Below are 25,721 nucleotides of genomic sequence, written 5' to 3'. Positions count from 1 at the left end.
AAAGAAATGAACAAAGCCTCCAAGAAATATGACACTATGTGAAAAGATCAAATCTATGTTTGATTGGTGTATCTGAAAGCAACGGGGAGAATAGAACCAAGTGAGAAAACACTCTTCAGGATATTACCCAGAAGAACTTCCACAACCTAGCAAGGCAGGCCAACATTCAAATTCAGGAAATACAGAGAACACCACAAACATACTCCTTGAGAAGAGCAACCTCAAGACACAAAATTGTCAGATTCACCAAGGTTGAAATGAAGGAAAAAATGTTAAGAGCAGCCAGAAAGAAAGGTCAGGTTAGCCACAAAGGGAAGCCCATCAGACTAACAGCGGATCTCTCTGCAGAACCCACAAGCCAGAAGAGAGTGGGGTCCAATATTCAACATTCTTAAAGAAAAGAATTTTCAACCCAGAATTTCATATCCAGCCAAACTAAGCTTCATAAGTAAAGGAGAAATAAAATTCTTTACAGACAAGCAAATGCTGAGAGATTTTGTCACCTCCAGGCTTGCCTTACAAGAGCTCCTGAAGGAAACACTAAACATGGATAGGAATAACCAGTAACAGCCACTGCAAAAAACATACCGAATTGTAAAGACCATCAATACTATGAAGGAACTGCATCAATTAATGGGTGAAATAACCAGCTAGCATCATAATGACAGCACCAAATTCACACATAACAATATTAACCTTAAATATAAATGGGCTAAATGCCCCAATTAAAAGACACTGACTGGCAAATTCGATAAAGAGCCAAGACCCATTGGTGTGCTGTATTCAGGAGACCCATCTCACGTGCAAAGACACACATAGGCTCAAAATAAAGGGATGGAGGAAGAACTACCAAGCAAATGGAAAGCAAAAAAAGTGGGGGTTGCAGTCCTGGTCTCTGATAAAACAGACTTTAAACCAACAAAGATCCAAAGAGACAAAGAAGGCCATTACATGATGGGCAATGGATCAATTCAACAAGAAGAGCTAACTATCCTAAATATATATGCACCCTATCCAGGAGCACCCAGATTCATAAAGCAAGTTCTTAGAGACCTACAAAGAGACTTAAGAGTCCTACGCAATAATAATGGGAGACTTTTACACCCCACTGTCAATATTAGACAGATCAATGAGACAGAAAATTAACAAGGATATCTAGGACTTGAACTCAGCTCTGGAGCAAGCAGACCTAATAGACATCTACAGAACTCTCCACCCCAAATCAACAGAATATACATTCTTCTCAGCACCACATCGCACTTATTCCAAAATTGACCACATTAGTTGGAAGTAAAGCACTCCTCAGCAAATGTAAAAGAACAGAAATTGCAACAAACTGTCTCTCAGACCACAGTGCAATCAAATTAGAACTCAGAATTAAGAATCTCTCTCAAAACTGCACAACTACATGGAAACTGAACAACTTGCTCCTGAACAATTACTGGGTAAATAACGAAATGAAGGCAGAAATAAAGATGCTCTTTGAAACCAATGAGAACAAAGACACAATGTACCAGAATCTCTGGGACACATTTAAAGCAGTGTGTAGGGGGAAAATGATAGCACTAAATGCCCACAAGAGAATGCATGAGAGATCTAAAATCGACATCCTAACATCACAATTAAAAGAACTAGAGAAGCAAGAGCAAACACATTCAAAAGCTAGCAGAAGACAAGCAATAACTAAGATCAAGCAGAACTGAAGGAGATAGAGACACAAAAAACCCATAAAAATATCAGTGAATCCAGGAGCTGGTTTTTTGAAAGATCAACAAAATAGACAGACTGCTAGCAAGACTAATAAAGAAGAAAAGAGAGAAGAATCAAATAGACGCAATAAAAAATGATAAAAGGGATATCACCACCATTCCAACAGAAATACAAACTACCACAGAGAATACTATAAACACCTCTATGCAAATAAACTAGAAAATCTAGAAGAAATGGATAAATTCTTGGACACATACAAACTCCCAAGACTAAACCAGGAAGAAGTTGAATCCCTGAATAGACCAATAACAGGTTCTGAAATTGAGGCAATAATTCATAGCCTACCAACCAAAAAAAACTCCAGGACCAGACGGATTCACAGCTGAATACTACCAGAGGTACAAAGAGGAGCTAGTACCATTCCTTCTGAAACTATTTCAATCAAGAGAAAAAGAGGGAATCCTCCCTAACTCATTTTATGAGGCCAGCATCATCCTGATACAAAAGCCTGGCAGAGACACAACAAAAAAAGGAATTTTAGGCAAATATCCTGATGAACTTTGACACGAAAATCCTGAATAAAATACTGGCAAACTGAATCAAGCAGCACATCAAAAAGCTTATCTACCATTATCAAATTGGCTTCATCCCTGGAATGCAAGGCTGGCTCAAAACATGCAAATCAAAAAACGTCATCCATCACATAAACAGAACCAATGACAGAAACCACATAATTATCTCAATAGATGCAGAAAAGGCCTTCAACAAAATTCAATGGCCTTTTGTGCTAAAAACTCTCAATAAACTAGATATCAATGGAACATATCTCAAGGTAATAAGAGCTATTTATGACAAACCCACAGCCAATATCATACTGAATGGGCAAAAACTAGAAGCATTCCCTTTGAAAACTGTCACAAAACAAGGCTGCCCTCTCTCACTACTCCTATTCAACACAGTGTTGGAAGTTCTGGCCAGGGCAATCAGGCAGGAGAAAGAAATAAAGTGTATTCAATTAGGAGAAGAGGAAGTCAAATTGTCTGTGTTTGCAGATGACATGATTGTATATTTAGAAAACCCATCATTTCAGCCCAAAATCACCTTAAGCTGATAAGCAACTTCAGCAAAGTCTCAGGATACAAAATTAATGTGCAAAAATCACAAGCATCCCTATATACCAATAACAGACAACAGAGAGCCAAATCATGAGTGAACTCATTGCTTCTAAGAGAATAAAATACCTAGGAATACAGCTTACAAGGGATGTGAAAGACCTCTTCAAGGAGAACTACAAACCACTGCTCAAGGAAATAAGAGAGGACACAAACAAATGGAAAACATTCCATGCTCATGGATAGGAAGAATCAGTATCATGAAAATGGCCTTACTGCCCAAAGTAATTTATAGATTCAATGATATCCCCGTCAAGCTACCAATGAATTTCCTCACAGAATTGGGGAAAAAAACTACTTTAAACTTCATATGGAACCAAAAAAGAGCCTGCATAGCCAAGACAATCCTGGGCAAGAAGAACAAAGCTGTAGGCATCATGCTACCTGACTTAAACTATACTACAAGGCTATAGTAACCAAAACAGCATGGTACTGGTACCAAAACAGATATAGATGAATGTAACAGAACGGAGGCCTCAGAAATAACACCACACATCTACCATCATCTGATCTTTAACAAACCTGACACACACAAGCAATGGGGAAAAGATTCCCTATTTAGTAAATGGTGTTGGGAAAACTGGCTAGCCATATGCAGAAAATTGAAACTGGACTCCTTCCTTACACCTTATACAAAAATCAACTCAAGATGGATCAAAGACTTAAATATAAGACCTAGGATCATAAAAATCCTAGAAGAAAACCTGGGCAATACCATTCAGGACACAGGCATGCGCAAAGACTTCAGGTCTAAAACACCAAAAGCAATGGCAACAAAAGCCAAAATTGACAAATGGGATTTAATGAAACTAAAGAACTTCTGTGCAGCAAAAGAAACTATCATCAGAGTGAACAGACAACCTAGAGAATGGGAGAAAATTTTTGCAAGCCATCCATCTGACAAAGGTCTAATATTAAGAATCTACAAAGAACTTAAACAAATGTACAAGAAAAAAGCAAACAGTGCCATCAAAAAATGGGCAAAGGATATGAACAGACACTCCTCAAAAGAAGACATTTATGCAGCCAACAGACATGTGAAAAAATGCTCATCATCACTGATCATTACAGAAATGCAAATTAAAACCACAATGAGATACCATCTCACACCAGTTAGAATGGCAATCATTAAAAAGTCAGGAAACAACAGATGCTGGAGAGGTTGTGGAAATATAGGAATGCTTTTACACTGTTGGTGGGAGTGTAAATTAGTTCAACCATTGTGGAGGACAGTGTGGTGATTCCTCGAGGATCTAGAACTAGAAATACCATTTGACCCAGCAATCCCATTACTGGGCATATACCCAAAGGATTATAAATCATTCTACAATAAAGACACATGCCCATGTATGTTTATTGTGGCACTATTCACAATAGCAAAGACTTGGAACCAACCCAAATATCCATCAGTGGTAGACTGGATTAAGAAAATGTGGCACATATACACCATGGAATACTATGCAGTCATAAAAAGGATGAGTTCATGTCCTTTGCAAGGACATGGCTGAAACTGGAAACCATCACTCTCAGCAAACTATTACAAGATCAGAAAACCAAACACCGCATGTTCTCACTCATTAAGTGGGAGTTGAACAATGAGAACACATGGACACAGGGAGGGGAATATCACACACTGGGGCCTGTGGGGGGTGTGGATCTAGGGGAGGGATAACATTAGGAGAAATATCTAATGTAGGTTACAGGTTGATGGGTGCAGCAAACCACCATGGCATGTGTATACCTATGTAACAAAACTGCATATTCTGCACATGAAACCTAGAACTTAAAGTATAATAATAATAACAAAGAAAAGATAATGCTAAGGTTTGTGTGGAACCAAAAAAGACTCAGAATAGCCAAAGCCAACCTGAGCAAAAAGAACAAAACTGGAAGAATCACATTACCTAACTTCAAATTATACAACAGAACTATAGCAACCCAAACAGCATGATACTGGCATAGAAACAGGCACACAGACCAGTGAAACAGCATAAAGAACCCAGAAATAAATTTACACATCTACAGTGAACTCATTTTTGACAAAGGTGCCAAGAACATACAATGGTGAAAGCACAGTCTTTTTAATAAATATTGCTGGGAAAACTGGATATCCATATGCAGAAGAATGAAACTAGATCCCTATCACTCACTGTATACAAAGTCAAATCAAAATGGATTAAATACGTAAATCTAAAGCCTCAAACAATGAAACTACTAAAAGAAAATATTGGAGAAACTCTCTAAGACATTGGTCTGGGCGAAGGCTTTTTGAGTAATACCCTTAAAGCACAGGCAACCAAAGCAAAAATGGACAAATGAGATCACACCAAATTAAATAGTTTCTGCACATTAATGGAAGCAATCAGCAAAGTGAAGAGAAAATCCACAGAATGGGAGAAAACGTTTTCAAACTATCCCTCTGGCAAGGGATTAATAACCAAAATATGTAAGAAGCCCAACTCTATAGGAAAAAAAAAATCTAATAATCCAATTTAAAAATGGGCAAAAGATCTGAATAGATACTTCTCAAAAGACATGCAAATGGGAAAAGTGTTTATGAAAAGGTCCTCAACATCACTGATCATCAGAGAAATGCAAATCAAAACTACAATGAGATATCATCTCACTCCAATTAAAATGGCTTTTATCCAAAGACAAGCAATGACAAATGCTGGTGATGATGTGGAGAAAAGGGAACCCTCATATACAGTTGGTGAGAATGAAAATTAGTGTAGCCACTATGGAGAACAGTATGAAAGTTCCTCAAAAAAACAAAGATAGAACTACCATGTGATCCAGCAATTCCACTATTGGATAATTATCCAAAAGAAGTGAAATCAAAAAAGACATCTACACTCCCATGTTTACTGCAGCACTATTCACAATAGCCAAGATTTGGAAGTAACCTAGGTGTTCATCAACAGATGAACAGATAAAGAAAATGTGGTACAGATACACAATGGAGTACTATTCAGCCATATAAAAGAATGAGATCCTGTCATTTGCAACAACATGGGTGGAACTGGAGGGCATTGTGTTAAATGAAATAAACCAGGCACAGAAAGACAAATATCACATGTTCTTATTCATTTGTAGGATCTAAAAATTAAAACAATTAAACTCATGTAGATAGACAGTAGAATGATGGTTACCAGAGGCTGGGAAGGGTAATGGGGTATGGGGAGCATGGAGATGGTTAAGAAGTAGAAAAATATAGTTAGCCAGAATAAATAAGATCTAGTATTTGATAGCACAACAGGATGACTACAGTCAACAATAGCATACATCTTAAAACAACTAAAAGAGTATAATTAGAATGTTTGTAACACAAGAAATGATAGTTTGCTGAGAATCTTCACAAGGACAAAAAACCAAACACCACATGTTCTCACTCATAGGTGGGAACTGAACAATGAGATCACTTGAACACAGGAAGGGGACCATCACACACCGGGTCTATTGTGGGGAGAGGGGGGAGGGATAGCATTAAGAGATATACCTAATGTAAATGATGAGTTAATGGGTGCAGCACACCAACATGGCACATGTATACATGTGTAACAAAGCTGCACGTTGTGCACATGTACCCTAGAACTTAAAGTATAAAAAAAAAAAAAGAAATGATAAATGCTGGAGGTGATGGATACCTCATTTACCCTGATGTGACTTTTCTGTACTGCAAGCTGTATCAAAACATTTCATGTACTCCATAAATGTATGCACCTACTGTATACCTATATGTTTTTAAATTATTATTAAAAAATAAAAGAAAATGAAAGACAAGTTACAAACTGGGAAAAAGAAAAAAACTTACGAGGCACAATATATGTGAAAAAAGAACTCATATTCACAAATATAAAATACTGTTTACAAATAAACAAGATAAAGACAGATACTCAATTACAAATGAACAAAAGACTTAAACAAAAATAAATGTAAAGCCGATAAGAACACAAAAAGGTGCTTAACATGATTGTCATGGAAATGCAGATTAAAGGCACAAAGCAACACTGCTTTGAAATTACTTAGAATGCATAAAATTTTTAAAGTTTAACAATATAAGGCAAGGATGTGGAACACCTGGACCCCTCACATATTGTTGATGGAATGTAAAATTCTATAAAAACTTCAAAAAAACTGTTTCCAGTCTCTTATAAAGTTAAGCATACACCTACCCTATGTCTCAATAATTCCAGTCCTAGGTAAGAAACGAAAGTATATATCCACAAAAGAACTTGTATAATAATGTTGCTAAAGGTTTGATCATATTAGCCAAAAACTGGAGACAACCCACGTATCTGTCAACAGAATAACATATAAACAAATTGTGTTATATCCATTCATTGGAATAGTCCTCAGCAATTAAAAAAAAATCAACAAAATAAAAAGGTCCCAAAAAACATGTCAAACAAGAAAAGCCAGACACAAAATAATCATGGTGTTTGATTCCATGTAAATGAAATTTGAGAAGAGTAAAATAGATCTGTGGTGATATAAATCAGAAAATAATTGCCTCTAATAGATTATAATGGAGCATGATGAAATTTCTGTTGCAGTTGGAATGTTCTCAAGTATTTTTATTTGCAGGATTTTAGAAAGTGTTTAGAACAGATATGGGGGGAAAGAAACCCCACAAGTTTACCAAGGTTAAATTTAGTATTTTTTAAGATGAGATAGATAGCAGTTTCCCCACACAGCTGTAATCTTCAAGGTCATCACACATCTGCCAAATTTAGTATTGTAAAAATCAGGAATGACTTTTTCCTAAAGAGTTAACAACTTAGTAGAAAGGATTCAAGGTTTTATTTATTTTGAAGACTACTGTTAAAGAGTGTCCCTTTACTGTTTTCCCTTTGTTTTGTTTTTATTTATCTCAGGATGCAAAGTGCTTGTTTTTGTTTTCTGGTTTTTTTTTCACTGTGTTATGTGAATATGTTTAGTCATTTGGTAATAGGACAAGGTATCGCCTTTGCTTTCTCAAAATAAAAGACTCGATTCCAACACCAGAGAGTCTTAGGAACATCAAGGTTATTGTTGTCATTGTATTTTGCTGTTATACCATATGCCTTACTCTTAATAAGTAAAAGTCCTTCCTATGGTCGCTAGGAGATCAGGAAGGAATATAATAAATATTATTTTAATTGTATTAGTCTTCTCACAGGCTTCCTTTTGCGGTTTTCTGCCAGAAGCAATAAGTACTGTTGCCCCTGAAGAAGCATTTGGAGATGTGTAGGAGCATTTTTTTGTTGTCATAGTGACAGAGTAGCACTACTGGTATTTTACAGTTGGAGACCAGAGATACTACATATCCTGTAATGTATGGGATAGTCCTGAATAATGAAGGATTGTACCAACCAAATGCCAGTAGCACTCTGCCTGAATCCATCAGGATAGCCATAACAAAATACCATAGACTGGGTGGCATAAAAAATGGTCATTTATTTTCTCACAGTTCTGGAGCCTTAAAGTCCAAGGTCAAGGTTCTGGCATAATTCAGTTTCAGGGGAGGACTCTTTTCCTGGCTTGCTAATGGCATCCTTCTCACTATGTCTTCATGTGGTAGACAGAGAGATAGATCTCTAGTGTCTCTTATTGTAAAGACATTAATCCTATCAGATTGGCGCCCCAGTCTTTTGACCACATTTAACCTTGTTCTAAAATATTGTCACATTGAGGGTTAGGGCTTCAATATATGAGTGTTGGGGGGAACACAGTTCAGGCCATAGGACATCCCTATTGAGAACAGTAGAGGTTAGTCTGTTCCAGTTTAGGATTATACTAAAAGATTAAAACTAACATTAGTCAACTGATATGGTTTGGCTCGGTATCCCCACCCAAATCTCATCTAAATTGTAATCCCCATAATCTGCATGTGTCCAGAGAGGGACTTGGTAGGAGGTGATTGTGTCATGGGGGTGGTTTCTCTCATGCTGTTCTCATGATGGTGAGTCAGTTCTCGTGAGATCTGATGCTTTTATGTGTTCGATAGTTCCTTCTTCACACTCATGCTCTCTCTTGCCTACTGCCAGGTAAGACGTGCCTGCTTCCCTTCTGCCATGATGGTTAGTTTCCTGAGGCCTCCCCAGCCATGTGGAACTGTGAGTCAATTAAACCTCTTTTCTTTACAAATTACCCAGCATCAGGCAGTTCTTTATAGCAGTGTGAGAACAGACTAATACATTGACCATTGTGGAAAGAAGTTTGGCAATTTCTCCAAGAACTCAAAGCAGAATTATCATTTGACCTAGGAATCCCATTATTGGGTATATACCCAAAGGAAAAAAATTGCTCTGCCATAAAGACACATATGCATGTATAGCATACATGTATAGCAACACTATTCACAATAGCAAATACATGGAATTAACCTAATTGCCCATTATGGTAAACTGGATAAAGAAAATGTGGTACATACACACCATGGAATACTATGAAGCCATAAAAAAGAACAAGGTCATGTCCTTTGCAACAACGTAGATGGAGCTGGAGCCTATTACCCAAGTGAACTAACACAGGAACAGAAAACCAGATACCGCATGTTCTCACTTATAAGTGGAAGCTTAACACTGAGTACACATGGACACAAAGGACAGGCACTGTGGCCTCCTTGAGAGTGGAGGGAAGGAGGAAAGTTAGTATCGAACAACTACCTATTGGGGCCAGGCATGGTGGCTCAAACCTGTAATCTTGGCACTTTGGGAGGCTGAGGCGGGTGGATGTCTTGAGGTCAGGAGTTCGAGACCAGCCTGGTCAACATGGTGAAACTTTGTCTCTACTAAAAATACAAAAATTAGCTGAGTGTGGTGGCACACACCTGTAGTCCCAGCTACTTGGGAGGCTGAGGTGGGAGGTTGGCTTAAGCCTGGGAGGCAGAGATTGCAGTGAGCTGAGATCATGCCACTGCACTCCAGCCTGAGTGACAGAGTGAGACCCTGTCTCAAAAACAAACAAACAACAACAACAACAACAACAAACTGTCAGGTGCTATGCTTATTTCCTGGGTGGCAAAATAATCTGTATACTTAATCCGCATGACAGGCAATTTACCTACATAATAAACCTGCACATGTACTCCTGAACCTAAAAGTTTAAAAAAAAATAGCAAAAGCTAATATTACTTCCTTAGGAAAAATGAAAATAATGCCTTTATGATAAATCTAAACCTCTGATCATGGCATTCAAGACCTTTTAAATCCCATCACCAGACTATTTTTCCAGGCTTACTTCTAACTAGTTCCCCAAATTACTCACTATTTCCCTAACTCCATTCTCACTTTCAGAACCTTTTGCCTTCACCCATGTTATTCCCTCACCCTGGAATGCGCTTCTCTTTTCAGTCTGCCTAAGAAGGCATACTTTCCAGGACCTCCTCTTTGCAATTTTTTTTCTCACCATCATCACATTATCAGAATCAATTCATTTCTTCCTTGGATTGTGTTGAAATTACTTACAGCCTGTCTACTCTGACAGTTTCATCTCCACATCTCTAGCATCTAACAGTCCAAGGTATATGCTCAACAAATATTTCTTGAATTGCATTAAAATTTAATTAATGTCCGTTGTGACGTAATTTATTTTTATTTTTTATTTTTGTGTTTTGAAGACAAAATCTCACCCTGTCCCCCATGCTGAAGTGCAGTGGCACAACCATGGCTCACTGTAGCCTCAATCACTCAGGCTCAAGGGGTACTCCCATCTCAGCCTCCTGAGTGCCTGGGACTACAGGTGCATGCCACCATGTCCAGCTAATTTTTTAAAAATTTGTAATTGTTTTGTAGAGATGGGGTCTCAGTATGTTGCCCAGGTTGGGGCTTCCTGTTATAGAAAATTATGATTTAACACCAACATCACCCCATTTCCTCCTTCCCTATTATCCTGATATTATTATATCAAAACTTTCATAAAGTAATTGTTCATTGTTTACTTTATAATAACTATATATGTTTAGTAATGGATAATTACATTTTATTTCTTGTTTTTTATTTTATCGTTTTTACTATAAAATATTGTCTGTAATTCATAGTTGGTTCTTGTCTTTGACAAGCATATCATGTTCCTCAAACCTCCCTATCACCAACATTTCAACAATGTTGGTAAAATCTCTCTAATACAAAATTTGACTTCTAAATCTACAATGATCATTTTGTTGGAGGATGAAGTTTTTAACATCCCATATATCTGTATGTGAAACAAAGAGGCTAAATGTATTTCTTCCTAAGTAATGGAGAACTACTCTTATAAATCTCTCTCTCTGCACAGAGCAAGACTTGCTTTCATAAAGGGTTTTAAGAACAGGGAGCTGAGCGGATGGCAGATTTTCTGAAGCAAGAGTGTTTAGGGATTGGCTGACTTTCAGCTGTGAGGTTTAGGGATGAGCTGACTTTCAGAAGCAGTTCCTGGAGTGATACCATAGTTGATTGGCTGACCTTCAAGAGCATGACACTATCAACAATTGATTAGGATGGGGTTACTACTTGTTCTGTGGTTAGTTGTTTACCACTTTGGACTAAGGCAAAGGGCAGTCTTTTGACCCACCTTTTCAAATTAGGAGGCAACACCTTTTCAGTTAGGGCATACATCAGAATCAGCTAGAGTGTCCTTTAAAACATGGACTGCTGGGCATCACCCCAAACTTTATTATTCAGTAGGTCTTGAGTTTCACCTAAGAATGTTCATACTAACCAGTTTCCAGTGATACAAGTGCTGCTGGTGTGGGAACCACACTTTGAGAACCTCTGAGTTAGAGAGTGGAAATGTCACAAGGGTAAATGGTAATAGAGTTGCCCAGGCTTAAGGAGCCCTTTGGTGGTGGTAATCTACAACATGAACTGGGCTATAGTTGGATAGAAGAATGCAAACAGGCTTTACACAAGGACAAAGGCTAAACATGGAATTTTTTTCAGGGGCTCATGGATGGCAGGGCTTCAGAACTATTGGTGTGGAATAACTGCCAGAAAGCCGTAAAAAATTTTGCTCACCTCCTTCTGAAAAATGCATGCATGCCTTCCATTTCTAAATTGTCAGCTAGACAAAAGAGGTCACTTTACCTTATGTTTTTCCTTTTTGTAAACATATAATACATAAATGAAATAGGATTTTAACCTCTCCTTCCTTATCAATGTTGCATACATAAATTTTACCATCGCTAATTAGCACATCCATTCAAGGTGGTACATCCTTTATACATCTGAGCAAGCAATTTAATGCCTTAAGAAAAGGAAAATCCCGGGGGGAGAAAATGTGCAGCATCAGTTCCTAACACATGAAAGATGCATGTTGAAAAATCAAGGTCCGTGCCCAAATGTGCAATATATTTTTTGTCTTAAATCCATTCCAGCACAAGAAATATGGTTTCAACTAGATTAAAGATTTTTCTTCTCTTAAGAAATGTGATAGTTGCCAACTAGTGATGGAGTTTCCAGAATTCTTCTCCCAGTGCTTAACAGATGAATTTATTGGATGAGAAAGTAAGAGCAAATCTGAGCTTCTCTGGAAGAATGCCCAAACTCAACAACAGTGATATCAATAAGTGTCACGTGGAGGCATGTATAAAATATAGGAAAAGAGGGAAGTAAACACAAAACTACTGAAAAGGCAGCAAAATCGAGCATATCTAACCTTGATGGAGCATTGGAGTCAGGGTGTGAGCCTTACCAATCCATCAGCATTGCTCAGTGGCTCATCGGGCTAACCATAAGGAATGAGGGTGTCCTCACTGAAGTAATGAATGCTCAGGAACACAGCATGGCAGCCTTCCAGTTCTCCACAAAGATTATGACAGCTCTAGCCCTCCCCAGTATAGATCTTCCCTATAAAGTGTTACAGACTACCCATTTTTGGAAGCACCAATCACTTCCAAGAGAAGTTCCCCAAAAGTCCAAGACTGTACATATCTTCATTTTGAAATGATAGCATCTTTCTTAATGGTGGGGGAATGCAAGGAATTGAGCCCAGAAATTCATTCTTCTCCATGTTTGTCATTCCAAGCCACTGATAGTTGGTGGCTCTTCCAAAGTAAGTTCTCTATGCTAATTTCTGCCTGTCTAATAGAGCGAATCACTTATCAAGGGTGCAGATTTTCAGCCAGAATAGTATTCATTTTAACAGTATTTTATTTTCAGGTTTTTTTTTTTTTTCATAAGGAGTGAGAAAACACTATCTAGGTAGGATGTATTCTTTTAAGTTTTGCTAATGAGTCCCATGGACAATTCCAGAAGGCTCATGATGGCACCGAATTTCTGTGCACATACAATTTATGTACTTTCTTCTCACTGAGGGATATGATAGACCAGTGTGACTTTGTTGATTCAACATGCATGCCTGTGCACCCACCCTGTGCTGGACACTGTCCCTGCACTGAGCCTCCTATATGGATTGAGTCTTCAGTCACCTATGAGTGTGTTCTCCTGCTTTCCTACTGGCTTCTTAAACTTGACACTACACAATTTGAATTCCATTCCTTTGGTTCAGAACCAACAGGGGCTTTGTTCCTTGTGAAAAATACAAACCATCTTGAACAAGTAACACAGTCTTTTACTCTTTTCTGCTATTTAACTCAGGAATGTGAATGCTTTCCAAGAAATAGACTTTGAATGGGGAGGATAGAAAGCCCAAGATCGAAAGGGTGGGGAGAAAAGCAGGCAGCATCAACCATGGGAACACTTAAGCTTTATTTCACTTCTCTCCTACTCAGGACCTCAGCTCCATTTTCTGTGCATTTTCCAAATGTCTAGTTTTGCTTCTCAAAATGTGGTCCCTTAGCAAATGCTATCAAAATCACCTGGGAGCACTGGTCTAGACACACAGGATGCAAAATATAACAGACAAGTTGAAAATCTCCATGGGATTAACTCTCACCACTACCACCCCATAAAACATAGCACCTTATTGGTACCTACGTTAAATATTTGTAGTCAAATGCCTATGTGCCAGTCACTGTGCCAGGTACAGTGTAACAAAACACACGTGTAACTTCCTCAGAGTTTACATTTTAGTTATGGAAACAAGTCATTTTGATATTTTGTAATGAGTACAATAAAAAATAAGAATATGCCTCTATAGCAGGACATAGTTGGGGCACCCAACCTAGTTGAAGGAGGGCTGTGAGAGAAGGCAAGTAAGAATGAGGCAGGAGGAAGAAGTTTAAGGTTGAAAGTGGGAATATTATTTGCAGCAGAGGCAACAATGCATATGAAGTTCTGGAGTGAGAGCAGGCCATGCCTCAACCCATGTGGAATGTAGCTACTGTAGGCACAGAGAAACGTTTAGAACCTGACGACCATAATAGACGCACTTTTCAAAAAATATGCTTACCTTATAATTTTGAGGTCTCCAAGGAGAAACTGAAAGCTATTTTCTTAGGTTGGAGGGAAGACTGTTACCTTTCTGTTCTCTAACCCACACTACTTTCCAGTCTACTTGAGCATCTAAAATGTCTTTCGCTTTTCTAATGGAAGCTAATCTGTATTTCCAGAAAACCGTAATAGAAACCCAGCTGACCTCTGCCAGCCTGGCCCCAATCATGGACTGCACCTTCCTCCTACATTTCCTCTTCTTTCTGGCAATGAGTATCTTCCCAAAGATGAAGCAGAACCTTATTAGGTAAAAGTAATCTATAAAACAAAATTTCTCCTGGTATTTGTCAGAGTCCAGTTAGGAGACAGCAATCTCACCATTTATTTCAAAAGAGGAAATTTAACATTAATTAAATATTCAATATTAAATCTGTAGAAGCCATTGGTAATGGAGAGGAGATGACCACATTCACTAGCCAAAGCATCTGGACCCCAGCTCCCACCCAAACAAGTCACCCCACTCTGCTCATGGTTTGAGCTAAAGGGAATCTTATTATTATTATTATTATTATTAGTAGTAGTAGTAGTAGTAATAGTATTTGAAGACAGAGTCTCTCACTCTGTCGCCCAGGCTGGAGTGCAGTGGTGCAGTCTCCGCTCACTGCAACCTCCGCCTCCCAGGTTCTAGTGATTCTCATGTCTCAGCCTCCCGAGAGTAGCTGGGATACAGGCATGCACTACCATGCCTGGCTAATTTTTTGCAATTTTTAGTGGAGACAGGGTTTTGCCATGTTGGCCAGGCTGGTCTTGAACTCCTGACCTCAAGTGATCTGCCTGCCTTGGCCTCCCAACGTTCTGGGATTGCAAGCGTCAGCCACCATATCCAGTCTAAAAGGAATCTTAGAGGTTTCATTGAATGGTTTAATTTTAAATTTGAGAAAATCGAAGTTGCAAAACATAAAATGATTTTTTGCCCAAGGCACTAGGTTAGCTAGTGAGATGTTTAAGTAAGCCAGGTAGACACAAACTAAGGGAGAGTCCATGGCAGGCAGGAGGAGATTCATGGGATGCTGGGAGAGAAAAGAGTAGGACCAGGGAGAGAATAGCTTAAAGAATAGAGTAGGACTGTATTTGAGCAGTGATGAAAGAACTCCATTTTCTTCAACAGCCATACCATGCCTCTTCTTAATTCTTCTCTTCTTGAGTTGTAGAATTACAACTCAATTCACTAAATAACAATCTTTCTTTTTAAATTATTATTATTATACTTTAAGTTCTAGGGTACATGTGTATAATGTGCAGGTTTGTTACATATGTATACATGGGCCATGTTGGTGTGCTGCATCCATTAACTAGTTATTTACATTAGGTATTTCTCCTAATGCTATCCCTCCCCACTTCCGACACCCCACGACAGGCCCCGATGTGTGATGTTCCCCACCTTGTGTCCAAGTGATCTCATTGTTCAATTCTCACCTATGAGTGAGAACATGAGTTGTTTGGTTTTCTGTCCTTGCGATAGTATGCTCAGAATGATGGTTTCCAGCTTCATCCATGTCCCTACAAAGGACATGAACTCATCCTTTTTTATGGCTACATAGTACTCCATGGTGTATATGTGCCACATTTTCTTAATCCAATCTATCATTGAAGGACATTTGGGTTGGTTCCAAGTCTTTGCTATTGTGAACAGCGCTGCAATAAACATACGTGTGCATGTGTCTTTATAGCAGCATGATTTATAATCCTTTGGGTATATACCCAGTAATGGGATGGCTGGGTCAAATGGTGTTTCTAGTTCTAGATCCTTTTGGAATCACCACACTGTCTTCCACAATGGTTGAACTAGTTTACAGTCCCACCAACAGTGTAAAAGTGTTCCTGTTTCTCCACATCCTCTCCAGCACCTGTTTTTCCTGACTTTTTAATGATTGCCATTCTAACTGGTGTTAGATGGTATCTCATTGTGGTTTTGATTTGCATTTCTCTGATGGCCAGTGATGATCAGCATTTTTTCATGAGTCTGTTGGCTGCATAAATGTCTTCTTTTGAGACGTGTTTGTTCATATTCTTTGCTCACTTTTTGATGGAGTTGTTTGATTTTTTTCTTGTAAATTTGTTTAAGTTCTTTGTAGACTCTGGATGTTAGTCCTTTGTCAGATGGGTAGATTGTAAAATTTTTCTCTCATTCTGTAGGTTGCCTGTTCACTCTGATGGTAGTTTCTTTTGCTGTGCAGAAGCTCTTTAGTTTGATTAGATCCCATTGTCTGTTTTGGCTTTTGTTGCCATTGCTTTTGGTGTTTTAGTCATGAAGTCTTTGCCCAAGCCTATGTCTTGAATGGTATTGCCTAGGGTTTCTTCTAGGGTTTTTATGGTTTTAGCTCTAACATTTAAGTCTTTAATCCATCTTGAAACAATTTTTGTATAAGGTATAAGGAAGGGATCCAGTTTCAGCTTTCTACATACGGCTAGCCAGTTTTCCCAGCACCATTCAATGTATATTGAACCAGTAATACTGACGGCGAATCCACTATGTTCAATAGCACGTAACACAAAGCAACAGAGACAGGCTGACCTCCTCTATCGGGAATGAGATAGGGTCATCGTGTATCTAGAGATGAGCTAGATACACGGCTCCTCCGGTATCTAGAGATGTAGTCTCACCTTGGGCAAGTCATCTTGCCTCCCTGTGCCTGTTTTCCCATCTATAGACTGTAGCTAACTCTGTGAGCCCCATCCCTCTCATGAAATTGCTGCTAGAATTGCATTGAGAATGATACGGCTTTTAACTCTTCTATCTCTTAGGACTGATGTGAGAAAAAAATGAGTTCTGAAAATATAGATAATTGTTGTTTTATATACATTTAATTTAATAGTCAGGAAATAAAAGGAAATAGCATGGTCTTATTGGAGTTTGAGATGGTAATCACTCCCCCTCTTTTCTCTGAGCCCCAAACTAGCTAATAGATACAGGGATTTTAAAAAAATCTGTATAGTGCTACCAAAACTATATTGAAGAACCTTGGACTTGAGGCCAATATAGGCATCCTAATACTTTTTCTTCATTTGCCTCCGCCACACACACACAAGGACATCAGACATGTAGAGCTGATACTCACTCCACTTGTTGCATAGAGGACCTGGCTGCCTCATTCCTTTTGAGTGCAGAGACAAAGCAAATGATGCAACAAGTACATGCAGCCTTTGATGCATTGACCGTCTGCCCCAACAGCAGACCACTGCATGCCTGACCCTCACCATCACACCAAACAGATAAATCCCACTCTTTTTTTGTGGAAAGTGGTCAGAAAAAGGAAAAGCTCTTTTTCTTCTTACCTCAGACAGATTGGAGTTTCTATTTTGTTGGCCAAGAAGAATAAGAAGTGAGAGAGAGAAGATCTCCCTCACAGGTGCCCACCCTACAAGGATGTCTTGCCAGTGACTCTAGTCACAAGAAGGATATGGCTGCAGGCTGTCAGGGTGCTGCTTTTAACTGTGCCCACTGTGGCTGCCTGGACAAGACACCAGAATGAACAGTGAAGCAGAGGCAATGGAGGTAATGTTGGTGCCAGCCTGAGCCTGGGCTGCCCAAGAAAAGTTAGGGTGTGAAAGTCAAGAGGGAAAAGACCAGTTGATGGAACCGTGGATGTCTAGAGACTCTGTCATTTCCTATGTGGTTAACTCGAAGTTAGGGTTTGGAAATAAAGTCTTTTTTAAAAAACTTTTGATAGATAAAGAAGGCAGATCTTCACAATATTGAGGAGGAAGCAGCTGCATATTTTGGCAACCATTTAGAGGAAAAGAGTGAATACATGAAATATTGCTGCAAGAATATAAAGGAGGAATCTAAATAGACAGCCAAGAAAAAAAGTGAAGAGTAGAGAACAGTAAATTTAGGAGATCTCCATATGACGTGGTTTCTCAAAGATGGTGTATAAAAAAATAACAGCCAGGGAGTGAGGAGAGAGAGAGAGAAGCAAAAGGCTTGGAACAGTGAGCACCAAATCGAGGAAAAACTTTCCTGAGACACTTAAAAGATAATCAGAGAAACAGACTAAAGACTCAGAAAGGGCAGTTTGTCTGGAGCTAGAAATGGAAAGAATCACAAGCAGACGCCTCCTACTATGTCAGACTCTTAATGGACCGAGAAATCTGCTGCGCTAATAGCTCTGAACCAATTGCTTTGCATGAGATTCTCGGCTGGTCCAAATGACTTTGCCAAACTTCAATTTCCCATTTTAAACACAGAACAAATAATAATTTCAAAGTGTGTGTAGCATTAGAGCTATCAAGTTGACTCATTGGAAAGAAGCCAAGGAGTTTTTATCCTCAAGAGTTTTCTGACGTGATTCAGAGAAAGGCTTGATTGGCCACTTCTGTAACATGCCTTTCCCTCTTTGCCCGTCTCACCTTCAGAGTGCGCTTTGCCTCATCTCCTTGCTCATTCCTTTGGAGAACACTGAGCCACCACTTCACTATCTTCCCTGTTTGGCATATCCACCGACAGACCCGACATGGCCACAGAGGATTAACGGTTGATACAAATTTAAGAGTTCCTGTGACTTTAGATGAGGCTCTGTTCTTAAGCTAACTACTTATCTTGCTTGGATAAAAGGTGTGCTATTTTTGGCTAATCAAATGGTAGATTTTGCTGAAAGCAACCCTAAAAACTGTCATTGGGATCTGAAATTAAAATAAAGTCAAAGCCCAGCTGATAAAAGCAGCAGTCGTCAAACGGTGTTATTAACTCTGAACTATCACTGAATAAGGGATCATTTAGTCAAGATTTAAATATCTGAATTTCTAAATGATACCATTTGGAATAGATCCTTTTCTGCTAGTCAGCCAGGTGAAGGAATAAAGAGAAAGTTGATGAAAACATTCTTGACTATCTGTTGGAAGGAATGGAAGGAAACTAAAATTAAGTGGGACTATTTTAAAGACCATAAACTTTGCTAACTGATTTTATACTTTAATCTCATTATGACATCAATATCACTGTCTGCATTTTAAAGGCACAAAAACCAATACTGAGGTTAAGTCACTCATTCACATTCACACAACTGTTAAGTGAAAAACCCAGAACACCCCAAACTGAAAGCTTTAACACAAAGATACAGTACAAAGCAAGCATGCCCACTTTTACCACTTCTATTCAATAATACTAAAAGTACTAGCAAAAGCAATTAGACAAGAGAAAGAAGTAATAGACATCTAGAACAAAAAGGAAGAAGTAAAATTACCTCTATTTGCAGATATGATCCTACATTTAAAAACCCCAAAGATTCTACGCACACACAAGAAAAACTGGTAGAACTAATAAATGTATTCAGTAAAGTTGCAGGATACGAAGTCAACATATAAAAATTAATAGCATTTTATATACCAATGAAAACGTAACTAAAATAGAAATTAAGAAAGCAATCCTGCCGGGCGCGGTGGCTCAAGCCTGTAATCCCAGCACTTTGGGAGGCCGAGACGGGCGGATCACGAGGTCAGGAGATCGAGACCATCCTGGCTAAAACGGTGAAACCCTGTCTCTACTAAAAAATACAAAAAACTAGCCGGGCGAGGCGGCAGGCGCCTGTAGTTCCAGCTACTCGGGAGGCTGAGTCAGGAGATTGGCGTAAACCCGGGAGGCGGAGCTTGCAGTGAGCTGAGATCTGGCCACTGCACTCCAGCCTGGGCGACAGAGCGAGACTCCGTCTCAAAACAAAAAACAAAAAAAAAAAGAAAGCAATCCTATTTATGATAGCATCAAAAAAATGCTTAGGAATAAATTTAACCGAGGAATTAAAAGCTTTGTACACTGAAAACTGTAAAACATTGATGAAAGAAATTGAAGGAAAGAAGAATAATGGAAAGATTTCCTATGCTCATGGATCAGAAGAAATAATATTGTTAAAATGTTCGTACTGCCCAAAGCAATATTATATAGATTCAACTCAATCCCTATGAAAATCCCAATAGCATTCTTCATGGAATAGAGAAAATAATCCTGAAATTTGTATGGAAACATAAAGGACCCTGAATAGTCAAAACAATTCTGAGAAAGGAAAACAAAGTTGGAGGTATCACATTTCCTGATTTAAAGTGATATTACAAAGTGATAGTAATTAAAACAGTATAGTAGTGCAATAAAAACAGACACATAGAACAGTGGAACAGAATACAGAGCCCAGAAATAAATCAACTAATTTTTGATAAGGGTACCAAGAAGGCACAATGGGGAAAGAATAGTCTCTTTAAGAAATGGTACTAGGAAAACTCGATTTTCACAAGTAAAAAAATGAAACTGGGCTCTAAAACCATGTACAAAAATCACTTCAACGTAGAGAAAAGACCTAAATATAAGACTGGAAACCTTAAAACTCCTAGAAGAGAACATGGGGGAAAGCTCCTGGGCATTGGCTTTGGCAGTGTTTTTTTTAGGTACCACATGAAAAGCTCAGTTCACAAGAGCAAAAATAAATGGGAATCTATCAAAATAAAAATCTTCTGCATAGCAAAGGAAACAATGATCAAAATGAAGAAATGGCCCATGGACTGAGAAAAAATATTTGCAAAACATATGTCTGATAAGCTGTTAATAATCAAATTTATAAAGAACACATACAACAAATAATCTTATTTTTTAAATGGGCAAAAAACCTGAATAGACATTTCTCCAAAGAAATAAACACTGCCCACAGGTATATGAGAGGGTGTTCAACATCATTAATCATCAGGAAAATGCAGATAGAAGCCACTATGAGATACCACCTCACACTCATTAGGATGGCAATTACCAAAAAGGCAAGAGACAACGAATGTTAGTGAGGGTATGGTGAAAAAGGAACTCGTCCTCTGTTGGTAAAACTGTAGATTGGTAGAGCCATTATGAAAAATAGTATGTGATTTCTAAACAAATTGACAATAAAACTATCATGTCACCCAGTAATCCTTCTTCTGGGCACATTCAAAGGAAATGAAACTAACATCTCATAAAGATATTTGCACTCTCATGATCATTGCAGCATTATTCACAGTAGCCGAGATATGGAAACATCCTAAGTGTCTGTCAACTGATGAATGGATAAAGAAACTGTGACTGATACACACAAATGCACGCGCACACACACACACACACGGAAATATTATTGAGCCCTAAAAAAACCCAAGATCTTACCATTTGGCGCAATGTGGATAAACCTGAAGGACATTATGTTAAGTGAAATCAGCCACACCAAAAAAAGGAAAACATTGCACCATCTCACTTATATGTGGAATCCTAAAACAAAAACAAATATACAGAAGTAGAGAACAATACAGTGATTGCAGATGAGAAGGAAATGGGGAGATTGTAGGTCAGAGGATGCAAAGTAGCAGATATGTAGGATGGCTAAGTCTGGAGAGCTAATGTACAACATGAGGACTATAGGTAATAAAATGGTGCTGTATTTGGGATTCATGCAAAATGAGTTGATTTTAGCCAAAAAAAAAAAGATAATAACTACATGAGATGATGAATACATTGATTTGCTTCACTGTTGTAACCTTATTTTACTGTCTATATGTATCCCATAACATTGTGTTGTTTACCTTAAAGAAGCACAATAAAATTATTGAATAAACAAATAATATGGATATATATCAATTAAAACTGACTAAAACATATTCAGTTAGCAGTGACCTTCGTTTTTAGTATCGCTGTTGCTCACATGCTTCTCCCTAAGAAGTAATAATCATTGGGCCAGGCTTGGTGGTTCAAAGTAATAATAATGATAATGACAATAATATCTCTTGACGTTTATTGAATGATACTTGATGTAGACATCCTACCAATCATATTACCTGGATGTTTGATTTTTGTTTTCATTTCTACCCTGTAATGCTGGCTTTTTTGATACCTCTATTTAACATTTAAAGATACTGAATGAAACTTAGATCTAATAACTTGAACATAGTCACATAGCTAGTAAGTGGTCGAGTGGGGTTCTACCATGGAAGATCAGATTTTGGTCTTTAACCTTAGCATCTATTAACAAAGATATGCTTTTATAATATTATCAACCAACACTTATTACAGGGGCAAGTGATTTGAAGTATATTTCCCGTGGTAAAAATATTCTCAACATGGCTGATTTTTAGCTATCAATGTGAAATCACAGGCTTACAGTACACCTGAACATTTAACAATCAGTGCTTGTGATCCTGTACTGACCAGCTCTATACAACATCAGACATGTACTTTGATGTATTAGGGGAATTTGCTTAATGATTCAATATGTTAGAAAGGCTGAAATGCTCACCTAATATGTCTCAGAGTCACGGGGTTGGAGTTGGGTAACATTGGTGTGAACTAATGTGGTTAGTTTTGGAGTAAAACCAGTACTTGAACTCAGGGTCTTAAACAATGAGAGACACTTTAGGGAGGTAGAAGGGCATTCCAGGTGCAGAGTCATGAGCAAATAGGGGATGTTTGGAAGACAGTGAGATTAGTCTGGCCCAGAGTAGCTTGGGACGAAGAGCCTAGGAAGGAGCTCATATGACGGAGGACCCATCTCATTTAAGGTCTTAAACGGGTTGTGGGACAGGAGGTGAGATCTTCAGCTTCCTTGGGTTGGTCTGTAGAGGAGGCAGTGGTACCCATCCAGCGGGCAGTACCTCTGGGCACTGGCATTTTATGTTTTTCTGTGGATCACTCTGGGTGTTCAGATTGGTAACTTCACTTTCAATTAAAATTCTCATTCCAATGGAGTTGTTTTGTATGCAGATATGAATGATATATATTTGAAATTAACTTGAATCAAATTTTTTCTTTTTTGAGATGGAGTGGCGCGATCTCAGCTCACTGCAAGCTCCGCCTCCTGGGTTCACATCATTCTCCTGCCTCAGCCTCCTAAGTAGCTGGGACTTGGCATCCGCCACCACACCTGGCTAATTTTTCTTATTTTTAGTAGAGATGGGGTTTCACCATGTTAGCGAGGATGGTCTCGATCTCCCGACCTCGTGATCCGCCCACCTCCCAAAGTGCTGGGATTACAGGCGTGAGCCACCACGCCCAGCCAAATCAAAAATTTTTAAGAGACTTTCAGTGCCGCAAATTTGAAATAAAATAAACAAACTAGTTTCACGTCATTTTTCAAATGTTAGTCCTTGGTAATCTGAGGACTAAACAAAAATGCTCAAAAACAAAACAATTTGTGTTATTTCATGTTCTTGTCTGGAATTCTGTTGCATACTCAGAGATGAAAACCCCCAAAGGTGGAACCTAAGCTCAGCAGCCTTAGAAGTACTTTGCAAGAAACAGGGGATTTCAAACATCACTTGAGATGTTCCTTCCCAGAGAAAAAGGACCCCCTCATAACAGTGGGTCATGCTGCTCTAAGTCGCCCTTGTGGGGTGAAGCTGCCGCTCTGATATGCAATTCCAGCCCAATTCAGCTGCTTTCTGGAAGGATTATTGTCCGTAGATACAGCTGGAGATGAAGATGGATCTGAAATGAAGTCCCACTTTGTTTTTCTGGGTCATTTTCTGTGTCACAGAACTGGTCTTAATATATTTTGCACTAGCAACATAATAGGGGACACTCAATTCACGATCAACTCAGGAGAAAACGGCCCCCCTCTCTTGCAGTTGCAAATCCTTCGCCCCAATGCAGGCATGTAAATAACTAGAGTAACTAGAGTCAAACTCAGAGCCTCGAGGGAGGGAATTCATAAACACCGTGCAAAGTGGTTTATAAATGTCATGTTATTATTTCTTAAAATGGGGTAGGCAGGTGTTTATCCATGCTTTTTTATAGAACAAAATGATTTTGCATGCTCAAGTCCTTCTCCTGTAGACTGGAAATGGTTACAGGCTGTCTCCAAAGGAGAAAATGAATGCATAAGAGTGCATCGCATGTCGGAGCTGGAAGGGGCCTCAGCGTTCAGCTTGCCCAGCCGGCTCATTGTGCTGAGGCCAGGAGAGCCCAAGTGAGTTGCCTCGGGTCACATCGTGGACGCATTACTAGATGCACTCAGCCTGAAACCCAGCGACCTGCTCTCAATCCAGGATGATTTTCGTAACACCCCAGGGGAAGGAATGTTAATTCAGGCAAGCAAGTGACAGAGTGTCATGTAGCCACCTGGAATGCTAAATCCAACTCAATAATGGCACCATATTTTGAAAATGTAAATGTAGAGGTTAGCACACAAACAATACAGATTGATCTTTTAAAGAAAATAAAAATATAGTTAAGAAAAATAATGAATGGAAAATGAAATAATCATCTTACCACCCAGAGAGAGTCGCTAATTGAAACTTGGTTTCTGCATCTCTGAATGTTTCTATCCTTACCTGTGCTTATAAATTGATTCTTACATACCTGAGACCACACAATACACACTGTCTAATAATCAGCTTTGCAGCATATTTCGAACATCTTTCCAAGTGGATATAGCTTCATCTATGTTATTTTTTTGTGACTGAGCAGTATTCCATGGCATGATTGCTCTATGATTTATTAAGCCAGATCCCTAATGTGAAACCTCTATGTTCTTTTGACTTTTCACCACTAGAAGCAACAGGGACATGGTGTGATCACTAAATGGGCTCAGCCTTTTTCCCATTGTGCTTCCTTAGAGCTATATCAACATGGACTTTTCTAACCTCTCTGAGTCATTTTTTCAGCTAGCAATCATGCCTCCCTCACAGGATCATTTGATATCTTGAGGCAGGGAACTTAGGAAGTGCTCAACATAGGTTAGTTTCTGTAGTTATTATTTAGTTATATACTTTGTTATTATTAACAACTCTTCCACAAAAAAAAAAATCTGTCTTGCTAAATTTTGGGGTACATCCTTATTGCCTGGCAATGTCTTAGAAATTGTATTATTATATCATAAAATATGTATGCATTTTTCACATTAATTGCCAAGTTGCCCCTTAAAACACTGTGCCAAGCCATTTTCCCATGAAAAGAAACAAGAGGGCTCATTTCCTCACACATTCTGCACACTGGCATTATAATGTTTTTCATGATCTTTGCTAAATTTAGATGTTAAAAGATATGTCATTATTGTTTTAATTTTATTTTTCTGTGTTTTGGAGACATAAACTGTTTGTATCTACGTTTAGACCATTTACATTTCTTCTTCTTCTTCTTTTTTATTTCTTTGACTTGTCTCTGACACAATTTGATCTCTCCGGAATTGGTCATGAAGTCCACTTAGCAGCTGCTTTAGCCCTTTGGGTCAAGGGGTAAAAAATAGTCCAAAGACTATAAGCACCCTGAGGGCAGGAACTTGGACTGTTTTCCTCGTTGTGATCACTGTCTATAATGGCTGCTTGTGAAATGTATCCAGTAGGTATGGGTGGAACGGCTGACTGAACACATGAATAGATGGATGGATGAATGATGGGGGTGGGACCATAAGAATGGTTTCCTACTGTAGTCCTGCAGCAATTGCCATGACATAGATCTCCAGGTTTGCCCAGTGTTCCCTTCATTCCATTTAAAGAAAGATACCTAGACAGGGACCACACGGATGATGAAACACTCACTACTAGAAACTCCATC

The sequence above is a fragment of the Macaca nemestrina genome, chromosome 11, assembly GCF_043159975.1.
Source record: "Macaca nemestrina isolate mMacNem1 chromosome 11, mMacNem.hap1, whole genome shotgun sequence".
NCBI classification, from domain to species: domain Eukaryota; kingdom Metazoa; phylum Chordata; class Mammalia; order Primates; family Cercopithecidae; genus Macaca; species Macaca nemestrina.
The sequence above is the reverse complement of the archived record's forward strand: the minus strand, read 5'-3'. Positions refer to the sequence as shown.